This window comes from Cibotium barometz, chromosome 25 (assembly GCF_041138505.1).
Source record: "Cibotium barometz isolate CiBa-2024 chromosome 25, ASM4113850v1, whole genome shotgun sequence".
Taxonomy (NCBI): domain Eukaryota; kingdom Viridiplantae; phylum Streptophyta; class Polypodiopsida; order Cyatheales; family Cibotiaceae; genus Cibotium; species Cibotium barometz.
The window spans coordinates 36,159,362-36,175,790 of NC_141070.1; positions in this window are offsets into that span (position 1 = coordinate 36,159,362).

Sequence of the window (16,429 nt, forward strand, 5' to 3'; positions counted from 1 at the left end):
GATGGAAAGTACAAAATTTTGTTTGTATTTTTGTTGAGTAGGACGACTAAATTAGTCTTTGTTGAAAGGTGGAAAAAATCTATTCGACTAGCCATCAGGTTCCATCTATAGGTCAGTGCATGCCATTGAATTCCATTGCAATTGTTTAATTTTGTCGTGTATACACCGTTGCTACTTGATGTTCACCATTGCTGCCTTGTTGCTCATCATTGCACTCATGCCCATGCCACCATTTGTCTCAGCCTTTGTTCCTACACGCTCTCTCTGTCTCTCTCTCTCTCTCTCCCTCACTCACTGTAGCTCCTTTGAGAAGATGGTCAAACATGCCTAGCGTGGTAGCTTGACGTGGCAAATAACTCATATTACCGATGCTCGGCAATAAGGCATGACAGCCATGCCATATTGGCTGCATCCTTGCCCACCTTAGCGAGGTCCTTCCTCACAAGAGGGATGGGGTAGTAATAAGCGCAAGTTGGGGTAATAATAGGCGTGGGCTAGGGTAATAATAATAACACCAGCTTGAATTTTTACAATGGCTCCATTCATTGTAGCCTTGTGTGAGTAGGCAATGATCCATCTACATCATCACGTTAGTGAACTCTTCAAATTGATACTTTATATAGATCATCAAAGTAAACTCCCTCAAATGATCTAGTTGTATTACTTAAGTGCATGGTTAACCATGGTTAGTTTGTGTATAAAAGATCATCTTGATGCCTTTTTTTTGTATTGGCCAACAGGAGCAAGGAGGTGATCTCTCTCTCTCTCTTTCATTTTTGAATACAAAGTCTTGCACATGTTGCATGCAACTCCCCCCCGCCCCCCCCCCCACAAATACACACAAAGAAAAACACAAATGCATATAATCACTCTCGATCTTTTACACAAATTATAAAGGTGATTCTCTCTCTCTCTCTCTCTCTCTCTCTCTCTCTCTCTCCTTAACATACACACACATGCATCACTTGCTTGCATCCTAGGCCTATACACACGTACTCCCTTGCTTTCTTTCTCTTGTATACACACATCTCTCCTATACACACAGACCTCTCTTCTATACACACAGACACACACATAATCACTAAAACACACACACACACACACACACACACACACACACACACACACAAATCTATCACAAAAATCATGGTTCCGAGGATTTTTTATGTTTTCTTCTTTAACACATTTACACACACCATGCACACTAACACATTTAAATCCACTTATCTACCACATAGCTACACGTTACACTAACTCTTGCATTTCGCCTCTCGTCAATTATGGGATATGTACCTTGCTAGGTTTTTGATACATTTATATCAACACATGAGTTGGTTATTAAATAAACACTCGACACATATATTAACTTCAATAATAATCATGTTTTGGCGAGCCTCCCGTGTCAGAGGCTTAATATATGAAGGGTTTTGGCTCTTTACAGGCTTTAGCCCTGCACGGATATGGCTCTGACGATTCCCCTTCATGAGGGCAATTGGCGAGAACTACGACTCTACCTATTTAAGAAAACCAATTGGTGAGTCGTCCTACTCACTTAGCCTGTGGTGTTTGGTGTTTTCCTCTAGCATGTCTATGGCACTCATTACCGTTGGGAGTCCTTCTCAGGCAGCATATCTGGATGCTTCGATTGATCTATTGTATTACCTTGTATTCACACGAACTCTTTGCCCTTGCACCAGTTGCGGAGGGAAAGTCGTGACTATGCAACTGAATTGGGATTTTGTAATATAATCTCCTAGGTTTATTACGGAATGTATGCATATTCTGACTCCTTAATGTTAAGTGTCTTCAGAAAAAAATGTTGCATGCTGTACGACGCATGCTCTTGTGGGTCAATGATGGTTTAGAGACCCACAACACGCATGTAGGCTACGATGTGGTCCAACGACTGGATAAAATTCTTCTGTGGTGATTTATATGGCTTTTCGCAACTTTATATTTCAAGGACTGGCTTTTTCTAACATATGTTACCTTGATTGTTGACCATTGATGGGGCTAATCAGGCTTATATTGGGCATATTCTTATGATGACTGTAGGTTTGTAAACTTGATGTTGTTTTGGTCTTTTCGCACACATATGTTGCCTCAACTAGGTACTTTGATAGTTGACCTTTGATTGGTTAATCAGACCAATAGCGGCTATATTCCTCTAAAGAAAATAGTGCGAAATTGACTCCTTTCATCTGGCATAAGTCAGTGTTGAGATCTGACTCTACATATGTTCCTTAGATTCATTACTTAATCATTTTGATGATTGCGAATATATCACAGTATTTATATAGATTCCGGAGCGCTATATTATTTTTTTGACACCTATGGGGATGCTGAAGTAAATAATTTTTAGACATCATGGATGCATATAGGTTTTAACTATCTAATAACGTCTTTTCCTGGCATACGAATTGATTTGAGAAATTGCATATTAGCGTGTACCTTATGATATTTATACAGGACACATAAATTGGCCACAGCTGATTGGATGGTTGGCTATTGTTCAGAGTATTGAAGGATTGATTAGCTTGTCAATATAGGATAAATTGACTGGGGTGTCCCTGATTAAATCCTAGCATGATGAGTGACACTTGCTTAGGAAATCATTACATAACATATATCTACTATGGTTTCAACCTGGGGCTACACTACATCCCCAAAGGTTGTTTATACATCACTGGATACTGGGCTATGAGCCTGACTATAACATAAGACCAAAACTATTTTATGTGACATCTATAACATGTAGTAGATCCCATGACACCTGTAAAACACATTGGGCCAACAAACTGTTTTGTTTGTATGGATGGATGCAAGTAATAGAATCTACTCTCCCAAAATACTTTGTAGTCTTTGCTCTACTTCAAATATTTTCAGTAAATGGAGCCACGGACTCCAATTATTTGTAACATGATTATTGTATACAAATATATTGTTATATAATCATGTTCAACGTTTTCACTAGTCAAGTTGGATAATATCCTTGGATTTCTCTGACTTGTTGATGTTGAAGATTACACACACACAAAAATACACTCACACACACACACACACACACACACACACACACACACACACACACACACACACACACACACACACAAGACACCTCTCTCCTTGACTTTTAACTCTTTTACAATGTTGTATGTTGTAGAATGGCTTCATCAACCTGATCTTAAAAAGCTCATCAACAACTGGAGGTCATTAACATTTCTCAAACGACGATATCCAAAAACAGTTAAAATGTAGGGACAAGTGAGATTGTGTCAAATGTGGTCCAAGAAACTATTATAGCAGGCTTCTCTACCCCACAGAGCTCTCAAAAAATCATTATTAGTCAATCGGTGTGGAAGAAGAGGATGAGAACTTATCCTCAATTTTGGGAGGTGGTGCAAACTGAGATATTGTAGGGTTGAAAAGTTTGAGAGGTGGTGTAAACTGAAAATTTTGGGAGGCTGGTGCAAACTAAGATGTTGTAGAACTGGTTGCCTTTACACTTTGTGGATGATGTGAGACTTTCACTTGTACATTGAATAAGCTTTGTGTGAATCCAGCCATTCGAACTACAGACGACCATGTTTTGAAACTAAGACGTTGTAGGACTGGTTGCCTTTACACTTTGTGGATGATGTGAGACTTTCACTTGTACATTGAATAAGCTTTGTGTGAATCCAGCCATTCGAACTACAGACGACCATCTTTTGAAACTTGAAGAGAGCTTTAACAAGCATGGTTATGTGCCATTGATGGGAGTGTTCATTGTTTCGAAGAGTTTTCTCGGGGAAGCCTCCCCCCCTTCCCCAGATCATAACCCAAAAGACCCAAGATGGAAAAATGGATTTTGATGGTAACAAACGAATATGTTTGATGAAAACCTCAAAGAACCACAGAAGTGAACACACTTTACGAGAAAGAATTTAGTTGTTTGGGATAGAAACCACAGACTTGTGTCATGGCTACAATGCATGCAAAATAATAAGTTAAATTCACACTTCTTTCTTTGAAATATTTTTCTAATTTGCTTGAGAGCTCGAATATAGTTCTTTATTTGCTTGGATACGTAGAATGGTTACATTCACAAGATATGTATTCTTAAGTTCGGTGTTGTGTCATTTCCTTTACAAAGGAAGAAGAGGCATAGTTATTAATGAACCTTACAAACCTCAATAGATATACAAATATTTCACAAGTTTAATAAGTAGTTCAATGTCTTGCATGCAAGTATTTGGTGGTGAATGGCTTAATTATTATTTTTGTTAAGGTGACTCGTGTGCATATATCGCACTATCAGGTCATGATATTTTTCTTATGCAACATTTCTGCCTTACAAATCCAAATACTTTGCTACAAAAGCTAAAAGACGAGGAACACAAGTGGTAATATTTGTGTGTACCTCTAATATTAGTGTCAAAGACATAGCTTGTTTAACTCAATTTTTCTTAATTTTTCAATCTTGAATTATAACTACAAGATTACAGAAGATTATTCAAATGAAAACAAGAGGATTACCTAAGGAAGGGGAATGTAGTGAAGATGAGAAGGAAGTGTACCAAAATTACTTGAAGAAAATCGACCCGGTTTTCATAAAAAAGGGCTACACATATGCAACCATAAAAAATCTAGAAAATGGAAGAAAGGACTTCTTTGATGTTATATTTAAGTACGAGGATTGGCATGAGAAGCAATAATTATTCATAATAGAGAAGCTGCAACTCATAGCTCGCTTTAGCTTACCTCCAAATGAGTAAGTTTAGTGTGCTATGTAAAGCATTGTATTTGCATGTATAAGAGTGTAATTTGTGGTTGCTCTATTTGTGTAGAAAGAGCAAGTTGGTATGCTATGTAAAGCATTGTATTTTCATGTATAAGAGTGTAATGTGTGGTGGCTCTATTTGTGTCGAAAGAGCAAAGTTAGTATGCTATGTAAAGCATTGTATTTACATGTATAAGAGTGTAATGTGTGGTTTCTCTATTTGTGTAGAAAGAGCAAGGTGGTTCAAATAATGTGTGAGAGTGTAATGTGATTGGTCAAGACAAAGGTGCGGCATGAAAGAGAAAGGTGGCAAGTCACCTATGAAGAGAATTGCTCCTTAGAAAAGTAAGAAAGTCACCAAAAAAAGAAAGTTATAAGCGAAGATGAGGAGGATGATGGTGAGGAAGAGGACAGTGAAGAAGAAGATAAGGAGGATGATGAAGCAGAGGATGAAGACGATGAAAGAGAAAGGTGGCAAGTCACCTATGAAGAGAATTGCTCCTTAGAAAAGTAAGAAAGTCACCAAAAAAAGAAAGTTATAAGCGAAGATGAGGAGGATGATGGTGAGGAAGAGGACAGTGAAGAAGAAGATAAGGAGGATGATGAAGCAGAGGATGAAGACAATGAAATTTTATCTAAGCATGGCACATCGAACACAACCTATGACACAACAATCCTCTAACTAGTAATTGTTATTGACTTTCTTTTAAAGCTATTATAGTTGTTTTCTTTAATGCATGTGTCCAATTGTGTGAACATGTTTTGTTTTTGTATTCTAGTGTTTCAAAAAATATCACCAAAACACACGGCTATTTGGGGAACTATCACTGACATGGCTGACAATATAATTGGAAAAAACATATCACAATAAGTGTATCTAAACCCTAACTTGTATTTTGAACATAAATGCTTTCCAACAAGGTATGTTCTAATATTAACTTGTCCCCCTAGGAATTACACTAGGTTGGAAAAGCTTACTGTAGGTTTGAACAAGTGAGGAAATATAGGAAGCCAACCCTCATCTTTGGGAGGATGTTCAATGGTGTGGGTAAATTTCCCAACAGGGTTGCCTATAGAGAAGGAAAATCCTCTAGTCATAAAGCTCTTGTTAAGACTACATCTGTGCTTAATCTCATCTTTGGAAGGATGTTCAATGGTGTGGGTAAATTTTCCAACAGGGTTGCCTATAGTGTGTGCTTACCAATGAGTTTTTAAGAGAAGATGGATACTTTGTTACCACTTGCATCGGTGATCATTTTAATGATGTAGTGGAGATAGCAAGAGCATATGATCTAGCTCTACAACACACTTTACATCTTGAGTTACAAGAGAGTTACCATCGCTTTGATGAGATATATTTTGAAGAGGTATAAATCACCACTTTCTTTCTTTTGGGATTGGGGTATGAAAAGAAAATTCCAAATCACTTTTTAAACAAACAAATAACATGTCATGAGTGTGCAGGTAATAATGCTGATTATTGGGGTATTTGTTCGGCACCCACCAAGCGTTCGACCTCCAACATATATGAGTGAATGGCAATAATGCATCATCTCTACAGACTATGGGTTTACACACTTCATTGAGCTTTTGAGTGGGAAAAAGAACCTAAAAGGAAAGCATGCCACTCAAATTAGGGGGACATATAATCATCCTCTATGGGGTGCAGCTGAGCAACCCATTGCAAGATTAAGAATGAACACTACTAGCTTTTTGTTGGTAATGATTTAATACAATCATGACTATTGATCTTAAGTTCTTCGTCATTTTGGCAAGTGGCTCCTTGATACTTTTACAATGGAGGGGGAACTAGTCGTTGATTGCTTTTTGCAGGGACTATAGTGTCATGGCTAAGGCATGTAAGGAGCTTCACCAACATTGTATAAGCATAAAAAATGTTTGGTTGTGCTATAGGAGCTGGCTCATTTGTAAGAGGTGCTCGTAGACCTTGAAGGAAAAGAATCTAAAAAGATTATTTAAGCAAGAATGCAGCCTTATATTTAGTTGGAGGCACCTTGATATATGGACAACACTAATGGTTGCTAGGGCATGGTGCATATGTACCACATGGTGCTACTTCTACAGCTCGGCAACTTTTTTATCATCCACCACCACTTCGAGCTACCAATATAGCCCGACAACTTGCTTACTATCCACCACCATGTGGAGTAGACATGACACAAGTAATGATGCCTTATTGTATACCATAGCCTAACGTGAGCAACCCATATCAGCATCGGAATTGGGGGGAACCTCCACGGCCTAATACTAAGTAGCAAGATCATGCAACTTCAAGTAGTGCTGGTGTCCCACATGGTACATGAGTCATGGAGATGTCCATGTCATTGGTTGCCAAGAACACTTATTAATATCTTTCATGGGTTTTGTATTCAATGTCTCAATATGGAAGTGACTTTAATCAATATCTCATGTGCATTGCAATGTGTTAGTGTGTGTATGTGCCATCAGTAATAAACGAGAGAGAGAGAGAGAGAGAGAGAGAGAGAGAGAGAGAGAGAGAGAGAGAGAGAGAGAGAGAGAGAGAGAGAGAGAGAGAGAGAGAGAGAGAATGTTAGAGTTACCTATGTGGTACGATTTTAACCGCTCCTCCAATTCTAAAAAACCGCTTGCACGCAATTGGTCGGCAAAAAAATGTGCCCCCCTTGATACAATTGATCGATTTGCATTATTGACAAAAAAATACAAGGATATAAGCAAACAATTGAATTTGCAATATTGCTTTCTACTTAAGTTGCAAAGTATGAAATTTTGAGGGATGGTATTTATAGCTTACCTAGAAAAGAGAGCATGAATGAAGATTTAGAGATCGTTGCAAATGAGATAGTTGGGAACTTCATGCTTTGGTAGTAACTATCATGGACACCAATCCATGATAGTTATTTGCCAAGGCATGAAGTCCTGAGATATGGTATTCATAGCTTACCTTAAAAATAGAGCATAGATGAAGATTTAGAGATCAATGCAAATAAGATACTTGAGGCACACATATTGACAATATAAGTGAATAATAGATTAGAGGTAAATATCGTTCTTCAGACAAATAAATCATACACAATTCATATAAAATTTTAAATTTTGTTTCAAATTATTATGAAATTTAAGTTATATAAATTTATATTTTTAATAAAAAATACACATAATAGAAGAATTTAATAAATATATAATATTATTACAATTATAACTAATATCAACTCATATAAATGTATTATTAAAAAATAAAACATATAACCATTTTTAAATTTATAGATTGTTTTTTATGAGAAACATTAGCTATATTTACATACTTAAAGTAAGCACTTTAGATGCCTTATGCAATTTATGTGAAAGTATATGCAATTTTTCTATTCTAAAAATAATCTATATAAGAATAAAATTTAATTATGATTTATACAAAATTATGATTTATGTACGTTTATAATTTTAATATACAATCTATACTATATAAATTATCTATTAATATATACAAATTATAAATGATCTTTTAATAACTATCTTTATAATTTATGTTTTATAAATTTAAATAACTATTATATGAATTTTATTATAAAATTATATTGTATAGTTTAATAAATAATACTTTTAATATATATTTAAAAATTATTTACTATTTATAAAAAATGATAGCCCTTATAGAGTCTTGGGAAGGACCTTCTTTGGGGCCAATGAAAACCCCCCACTCTTGCCCTGGTTCCATGGTTCTCACTTCTTTCACTACCCTAACTCCCTCCATTGCCTCTACTTCCTACTGCCCTGGGTCTGCCTCCTCTTTAATGAACTCAGAGATTTTCAGAATCTTCTTATATACAATTCAAACAAGCCCCTGAGCTCCGACTTAAGATCCACTCCTTCAAAATAGCACAAAAAGTATAATATAGTTTAAGAAAACTCTTACCCCATAAAGATTTAAGGTTGTTAAGAACATAAAATGTAATACATTCATTAAGAGACTTTCTTCTTTTATTCAAATCAAAGGAGCCCCCTTAGAGTAGGGTGTACTCTGACTTATGATCCACTCTAACAAAATACGACAAAATAGACAATAAAGTTTAAGAGAACTCTTGCCATAAGGGTTTAAGTTTGTCATGAACATAAACTTTAACATATTAGTAAGACAGAAGATAAATACATTGGAAAATTTCTTGAGATATCAGGAGTAATGTAAAATAACAATTTTCCCCCTTTGGAAAAACATCTTACAAACATTGTCAGTGATGAGTGTTCATGTCAATACATTTCTTTGCATGCACTTCTAAACTTCTAAGTACTATCTTGGTTCAAAGTTCTTGATCCTATGCAAGCTGTTACCATTTTGAGAACACCTCTTTAGTCAATTCATAAGCCTAGAAAAACTTGCATGAAACAAGTCGCTTGAGTTAGAATACCGATACATTATAAACCATTGTCTATTGTGGTGAAAATTTCAAATAGAGTGGTACCTTTGTGTTACTTGTTGATATTCAAGAGACCATGATCATTTAGAAATTTATTAATAAATGCCTTTGTAGACTAAGCCTTCATGCTAGTTCCTCGTTTGCAATCCAATCTTTTAGCTAGTGAAATCAATTGTGGTGCCTTCATGCTTGAAATGTGTGAATGTTCTTTTAGCAGGATATCTCTTTTTCATCTCTTGTGTGTTGAGATGAACTATGGCTAAGGATCTGCATACTACTTGTACCAAGTGTTGCTCCTTTATCACCTCTTCAACCACTTGTATCAACCAAATTTGCTTTTGCATCACCCTCAAAAACGTCATGTATTTGCTTTGCAAAGGAAGTTTAGGTTTTTTTGAGGTTAATTTTCTTCAAGTAATTTTGGTACACTTCCTTCTCATCTTCATTCTCATTTTCATTGGATTAACCTTCCTTAGGTAATCGTCTTGTTTTCATTTGAATAATATTTTTCAAGTAATCCTGTAGTTACAATTCAAGATTAAAAAAATTAAGAAAACTTGAGTTAAATAAGCTATGTCTTTGACACTAATATTAGAGGTACACACAAATATTACCTAAAAAATAAATTGTAACAACAGTACCATTGGGACACTAAACTAACTTGGTTTAAACTTGGATGGGAAGATATAGTAACACATCCTTTATATGGAGAGTCATCAACAAGAATGGTCCTCCTAGGATCACGTTCAAAGGATTTAGACATTCTCTCGAATGCCTTAAGCATTGCCTCTCCAATGGCTTAAGCATTGTCTTGACACCTGGAATGTCTGGCCTAAACAATTTCTTCTTCTCATAAGTGTAACAAGCCTATTGACCACAAATGACAAAAAAGGAAGTATTTTCTCTGTGTTTTTTTTTCCCCAAAGCTCTCACTATTTGAATAACATTATCCTCTATTGCTGTTGATCAGATCCCAACATTACATCTTTCAAAAAGGGTATGCAAAATTTTTATACATCTAAGTCGGAGAATAAAATATCTAGTTGGACCATACATAGTGGATTCATGCAACGTTGATGGTTGAATACAACACTTCAATAGCAATCCATTCAAATATAACACCACAATCAACATTGACTTCTTAGAAATGTCTTGTATTGTATAACTCTTATTATCGTCTGCTGTTAGCTGACTCCTCCAAAACTTCAATAGCATTTTCATTTGGAGGAAAATCGTTGAAGCTTCTTACCGAATGATCTTTCATCGTGAATATTAGATGTTCCTAGTCAATTCAAATATTTATAATGTTCATATCATTTGTAATATTAAAACACCAGTGACACTTCAGTATCACAAAAAATCTAAACACCACATAAAATATTAAGATAAATGGTCCCATGGCCATTCTCTACATGTGCATGCATAAAACATCAAGAATGTGCATGGTACAATGGCCCTAGTGCCATTCTTGCAAGTACAATGGAATGGCCCTAGGGCCATTCTACCATGCACAATGTGCTTGAAAGAGTGGCCCTAGGGCCATTCTACCATCCATGATGTTCTTTAGAATGGTCCTAGGTCCATTCTTTCAAGCAAATTGTGCATGGTAAAGCGGCCTTAGGGTCATTCTAAAAAGCACATTGTACTTCCAAGAATGGCCCTAGGGACATTCTCTACTCTCTTGTGTCAACTGTTGGTGAATTTTAGAATGGTTTGAGGGCCAATATCTACATGCGCATGTATAAAACATCAACATTGTGAGGGCAATTCTTGTAAGTAGAATGTGCTATAGAATGGCCTCAGGGCCATTCTACTTGTACAATGTTCTTAAAGAGGAATCCAAATCAAATTGTAGATGGTAGAATGGCCCTAGGGCCACTCTACTTGTACAAGTAGAATGGCCTCAAGGCCATTCTACTTGTACAATGTTCTTAAAGAGGAATCCAAATCAAATTGTAGATGGTAGAATGGCCCTAGGGCCACTCTCCGTCCTCTTATGTCAACATTTGGTGAATTCTAGAATGATTGTAGGGCCATTCTCTACATGTACATATAGAAATGATCAACAAAGATTTTTGTAACGGCTCTACTTTTTTTCAAAGCAATATCTGTTTGAACCATAATAAAATACACCTTATAAAAAGAGACAAATATTATCCAGTATGAAACCATAAGAGAATAATCTTTCAATTATGAATGTAGAATGTACATAGTGTTAGAGAAACTCGTAGAGTCAGCAAATAACTCCTCCTTGACATGAATATTAGATAAGGTTTCAACACATATGTAGCCATACTTAGCTGAATTGACCTTTATATCTACTATACACCAAGGTGGTAATTTTGGGACAAGAATGTAACATACATTTGGTATCATGTTTGTGCCATGAAAGCTATTTATATATCCTACCACATTTTCATACTCTACAGCACCAACAATATACACCACATTATCTGGACAATCTACCTTCTTGGAATCCTCTTGAAATGAGTACTTCAAAGCCCTAGGATACACCTTCCACAACTCCTTTCAATCATCCTGACAATACGTATCTCCTTCATAGTGGAGAATAGTTATACTTCTTGTGTGATAGGAGTGTGCACAAAAAGGCCAAGACCTGCACCTTGTATAATTGATGCATGGACCATAAATGCTACACTATTTATCTCAAACATATCACCAATTGGAATAGAGAAGATGGGGGTACCAAGAGGATCATACTTTCTCATGTATTGTGTAGCACATGAATTTAATAGACCTATTTCATTTGCTTGGTGCTAAAAAACAAGGAGTCCAAGTGTCTTTAGAGATAAACAATTAGGAAGCCCATGCAATTGATGCTACACCATATCCTTGCAACTAATGCTATCAAAGCAAAATCAAAACATATTAAAACATACATTCTCTACTCCCAGCATGCCTATTTGGAAGAATGGCCCTAGGTCCATTCTCTACCCCTTGCATGCCCATTTGGCGGAATGGCCCTATGGCCATTCTATACCTCCTCCTGCCAAAATAGGTGAATATTAAAATTTTCCTAGGACTATACTCTACTCGTGCATGCATAAATTGTCAAGATTGTGCATGGTAGGGCTATTCTTGCAAGCACAATGTGATTTAGTATGGCCCTAGGGCTATTCTACCATGCACAATGTGCTATAAGGAATGGCAATAGGGCCATTCTAAAGCACATTATGGACGATAAGCTAGCCCAAAGCTCATTGTGCATGAAAGAACCATGGTGCATGTTAGAAAGGCCCTAGGACCATTCTATAAACCCATGTGCCAACTATTGGTGCATGCTAGAATGGACCCAGGGCTATTCTCTACGCCCTGCATGCATAGAATATCATGATTACGCATGATAGAATGGCGGTGGGACCATTCTAGGGCCATTATACTATGCACAATGTGCTAGAAAGAATGTCCCAAGGGCCATTCTAAAGCACATTCTGGATGGTATACTATGCACAATGTGATTTAGAATGTCCGAAGGGCCATTCTAAAGCACATTCTGGATGGTATATTGGCCAAAATGTTGAAATCCATGGATATCATGTGCATGAGCAAGATGATAAGTACTAATACTATACTAATCTAATGTGATTAGTATACTATACTAATCTAATGTGATTAGAGTGATTAATCTAAGGTGGGTGCAATCTAAGCTTACTCATGATGATGAGTATATGAAATATAGCCAAGCACAATTAGGTTACAAGATTAAGACTTGTACTCATAAGAGGCATGAGATGTAAGTGATATGATTTCATTGCTTGAAATAACCCCCTTTTATATGAGGAGGTACACCCTTGGGCTTGTACATCAATGTGGGATATATCCCTTTGCTCATGTGGCTTCATGCTATGCTTTGCACTTTCTTGGCTACTCAACTCACTCCCTACCTCTTCCTTGTGCTCTTTGGCACCACATTTCTCAACACCCCCCCTTCCCCCTTGGTGCCAACAAATCTTTGGGCTACTTAAGGTGGTCGGATTTGAGGTTTACAACATACTGTCACCCCCCCTTCTTGATGGTGACTTAACCTATCTTTGAGGCCTAGAGGTTATCTCTAAGAGTGAGGTCCCCATCTTGATAGACCTATCTTTGAGATCTAGAGGTCTCTTGATAGATACTTGACCTATCTTTGAGATCTATCTTTGCGATCTAGAGGTCTCTTCTAAGAGTAGGGTTACAACAATCATTACCCCCTCTGGGTGCTCAACTGGCTACTCTCAGTGGTCGGGTATGATACACATATAACAAACAAGATGATAAGATGGGTGTCTACTCATATGGTGGCTTCTCTTTTACAATAGATGGCTAGGCTAGTGGTGGTAGCTTGATGTTGCTTAGTGCTGTTTGCTGCCTTGAGATCTCCTTGCCTCTGCTTGATGAAGATCCCTTGTTGCTTCCTTTGTTCTTCATGTCAATATTGTTACCTTCTTCACTTTGTTGACTTCTTCTTGGCTCTTGGTCTTTGCTCTTTAGCTTGACTCTTGGCTCTTTGACATATTTTTTGGTGTGGACGTCGTTCTTCTTGTTGCCACTTGATGCTTAGTGCTTGATTTTCTTATGTGCTTTTGATGCAATTAGTGTGGATGCCATGATGTGTGCTATGGTCATCTCATGCACTTGTGCTTTGAGCATGCTCATGATAGTGTTTAATGCACCTTTCCTTTGCTTTTAATGCTAATGCACATGTATTTTTCCATGATGAGTTTCCCAAGGATTTAACCCTTCCTCAACTAATGCTTTGAAGTGCAAAACGCTTGTCCTTTAAGAAGGTTTTACCAATGATCTTGTGTTTTGCTTCACTGGCAGTGTCTAATCTCGTACAAGATTGGCGATGTACTCTTTTTTTCCTTGTAAGTTGATTTTAAGCTAATGAAATATGACTAGAATGCAAACTATGTGCTAGAAATACACTAAAAGTGGTAAAAAGTACTCAAATTGAGCAATGAAGATGGGTGCTATGGATTTTGATGTAAGAAAAAACTTTCAAGAGCATATTGATGCTCCAATTATCCAATTTTAACATTAATTTGGACCAATTTTTTCTAACATTATATTAATGATAGTGATTAGTGCTTAAACATAGTGATTAGCAAGACTAATTATTGGAGGCTTTAATTGAACTTGAGAAAGCAAGAATTTAAGGAGATTTTTACACCGGCTTTTTGCCCATGATGAGGACAATTGGACTATGCTAAAAACCTAGCTCAAACCCCTCAAAATCAAGCGAGTCTGCACTTTTTGCAGCGACTAGTTGCTGATTTCACATCGCCTAGTTGATGAAATGGTATGGGATTCAACCTGTGCACTCATGTTATTGTTGGTAACAAGATCCTAAAGGGGCTTTCCCTAATTCAAAGCACAAGAAAAACGTCTCTTTTTACGGGCGATTCTCGATGAAATCAAATGATTCCTTGGAGGTGGAAGGTCGCCTATAGATGCTAGAGATGTGGCTTGAAGGATTTGCAAAATGGTGAGAGGATATGCAATGCCAAGCCTTTCAATTTTGAACCACAAAGGGGGTTGGATGGATAAGCTTGGGATTAGTGGCCTAAATATAATTATTAATACTAATGATATTTAGTGAGATAAGAAGAATGTCATGGAGAGGCTCATGAGGAGAGGGATGGCTCTAATATCATGTTAAAATCCATGGATATAATGTGCATAAGTAATGTGCGTAAGCAAGATGATTAGTGCTAATCCTAAACTAATCTAATGTGATTAGAGTGGTTAATCTAAGGTGGGTGCAATCTAAGCTTACTCATGATGATGAGTATGTGCAATAGACTCAAGCATAATTAGGTTACAAGATTAAGACTTGTACTCATAAAGAGGCTTGAGATGTGTGCAAGTGATATGATTACATTGCTTGAAATGGCCCCCTTTTATATGAGGAGGTACACCCTTGGGCTTGTACATCAATGCGGGATATATCCCTTTGCTCATGTGGCTTTATGCTATGCTTTGCATTTTCTTGGGCTACTCAACTCACCTCCTACCTCTTCCTTGTGCTCCTTGGCACCACATTTCTCAACACATATGGCCATTCTTTAACACATTGTGCATTAAAGAATGGCCCTAGGACCATTCTATAACCTTGTTCCAACTATTTGGTGCAAATTAGAATGGTCCATTGGGTTAATTCAAAATCTCATTGTGCATAGAAAAATGGCCTTAGGGTCATTCTATAACCCCTAGTGCATGTTATAATGGTCCGAGAGCCATTCTCTACCCTCTAATGCTAATATGTGAATGTAAAAATTACCCTAGGGCCATCCTATACATATTGTGCTATTTATTGGTGTAGAGTACAATGGTTCTAGGGCCATTCTATACCATATGCATGCATAATATATAACAAATGTGCTTGGTAGAATGGCCTTAGGGCCATTCTACTAGATGGTTCTAGGGCCATTCTCTACCATATGCATGCATAATATATAACAAATGTGCTTGGTAGAATGGCCTTAGGGCCATTATATATATAGCACCTTGTATCAAATATTGGTGCATGGTAGAAAAAAGTCTTAGGGCCATTCTCTATCCCCAACATGCCATTCGGGAGTATGCCCCTAGAGCCATAGGACATTGTAGATGGTAGAAGGGCCCTAGGGCCATTATCTACCCTTTTGTTCCAACTACTTGTCAATATTAGAACATGTTCCTAACTAGCTTCGCCATATCAGGATTGCACAAGTTAGAATGGTCCTAGGGCCATTCTTGCAAGCACAATGTGATTTATAATAGGCCATAGAGCCATTCTACCCTCTTGCACAATGTGCTTGAAAGAATGGACCAAGGGCTATTCTCTGCCCTATTGTGCCAACTGCTAGTGAATATTAGAATGGTCCTTGTGTATAAAATATTAAGATTATGCACACTAGAGTGTACTTACGCCCATTGTTTGCAAGCATAACGTGTTTTAGCTAGTTCTATTCTAAAGCACATTGTGGATGGTAGAATAACCATTCTCTAACCTCTTGTGTCACCCTATTGGTGAATTTTAGAATGATCATAGGTCCATTCACTACACCTACAAGCACAAAATATCAAAATTGTGCATGGTAGAATTTTAGAAAGGTCATAGGGCCATTCATTTCATGTGCACACATAAACCCCCCTCGGGTGCCATTGTAAATCACATGAAGGATGGTAGAATGGACGTAGGGCCGTTCTCTACTCTCTCTTGTGCAAGCTTCTAGTGAATATTAGAATGATCATACATATTCTTGCATAA